The 1,879-nt window shown below is 37.6% G+C and overlaps 1 long non-coding RNA gene across 1 annotated transcript; it reads left to right on the forward strand.

Moving 5' to 3' along the window:
• The first annotated feature begins 278 nt into the window (after positions 1–278).
• LOC113029642 (uncharacterized) lies at positions 279–1,285 on the forward strand. Its single transcript, XR_003273454.1, has 2 exons — positions 279–486; positions 901–1,285. It is a non-coding gene; the product is annotated as an uncharacterized LOC113029642 (long non-coding RNA).
• Positions 1,286–1,879: the final 594 nt, after the last annotated feature.

Consider the following 1,879-nt stretch of genomic DNA (forward strand, 5'->3'; position numbering starts at 1 on the left):
CGGTAACTGTAACGGAATACAGGTACTCATATTTTGTATTTTAAATACGTAACGGCGGTACATGTATCCCGTTACTCCCCAACACTGCTGACGAGACAGGGGAAACGTAAAGTGAACACACTGACATAAGACAAGAACCTTCAAAGTAAAACAGGAAATACAACAGGTATGCAAAGTGTAACCCAGTAGAGAAAACTACCTTTTGTTATTTTTTTCTTGTTTTCGTTTTGATTGTATAAATGTATTTTCATTATTTTATTTTGAAAAGAAACATTTATTTTGAAAAAAGGAAGTGTGATCCTCTAGCAAACTTTATTTTCTGTTGCTGGATCACAAGGGATAAATGCCTTTTTCATTGGTTGAAGGTGGTTTTAGCCCCGTCTTCCGAAACACCAGACCATCATTTCACATGAGCTAGATCTTTTCGCACGTGGAAATAGATGAGACAGGTCACGGATAGCTCGTGCGGAATTTTCTAACATTTTGGTGAGTTTAGCCCATGGGTTTGAAAAGTTAATGTGTTAGTCTGTTGCTAAAAGTTGTTTCTTCTGTTCATACCGATTCGCGAGTGGTAATTTGCTGTTTAAAAACGGTTGAAATGCTGTTGTGGTAGGATTTGTTTAGCATACTTGAAGGATGACTGGAAAAATGTATTATCTTGCTGGTTATACCTATTAATCATAATTTCATGGTTAAAAAGAGAACAAGAAATTCATTTGTTGTTTACATGGTTAAAATAATTTCATGTATAACGAGAGATATATTCAAAGCATGCATGTAATGTATTACTGTGGTAATGTGAAAGAAATGTGAAAAGAGATAAAGAACTAAAGCTATAGCTGTGATACAAGAGAAGAAACGGAGCTGGCTGTGTACAATAATGTTAATATTGTTGTGCAGGCTAGGTTTTTTTCCCTTGTCCGTGTGGAAGGAACTAAGATTTTGGATTCCAATGGATTCTCTCCGGATGGAGATGGCGAGCCTGAGCCCAGACTGAACTTTGCAGAGGAACTTACTCTTCTTCCTCGATGGAGACTTCCAAGTGGTAACACACAAACCACAAACGAAAGAGAACAAGAACTAGACTAAGAATTTTTGACTTGACAAATGACCAAAGACAAAAAGACAATTGAATATTGAGCTCAAACGACTATTTTTGGGGTTATTTTTGTTTTGCCGGCTTATTCTTATTATTGTTATTGTTACTATCACTACTACTGTCAATGTGGAATTTGTGTCTTGTTTATTTCATTTTTGTGCAAAATAATAACTGTTGCTGCTCAAATTCCGGTCTCCAGCCATTTCATTCTGCATTCGCCTCGCTTTCTATTGTAGCCCTGCCGAACCTAGCAACTGGTCCGTAGTTTGGCTGTCCTAAACTATTTAAAATGAGTCAGTGGTTACACAAAGACACGAGCTTAACACAAGACATGGCAACAGGGAGGAAACACAAAGACGTGGGACCAGGGCAGGCACAGAGACACAGAAGAAAAGGAGCTCGAAATACAAAACCTGAAAACAAGAAATTCCCAACAAGAATGAACCTAAAACATAAGATAATAATCAAAACCAAAACCACTGAGTCCTCAGACTCAGGACCATGACACAGATATCAGACAACTTAGCAAAAAATTATAATTTATCCCCCTTTCTTTATTGAAATTAAGGACAGGCAGTGTGTAGTGTGTCCTTAAAAAATTCAGAAACTGGACAAGTGATCTAAAGCAGATGAATAGTATATCTAAAATCAATTCTTAAGACACAAGAAAAAATATCCAGCAAAGACCCTGACTGGACAGATGCATTGCGCCCTTTACCGAAGGCTTATCAGAAAATGGTCTCAAAGGAGGGGTGACTGTCAGGATGCCATCCATTAGTG

The sequence above is a fragment of the Astatotilapia calliptera genome, chromosome 2 (assembly GCF_900246225.1).
Source record: "Astatotilapia calliptera chromosome 2, fAstCal1.2, whole genome shotgun sequence".
Lineage (NCBI taxonomy): Eukaryota > Metazoa > Chordata > Actinopteri > Cichliformes > Cichlidae > Astatotilapia > Astatotilapia calliptera.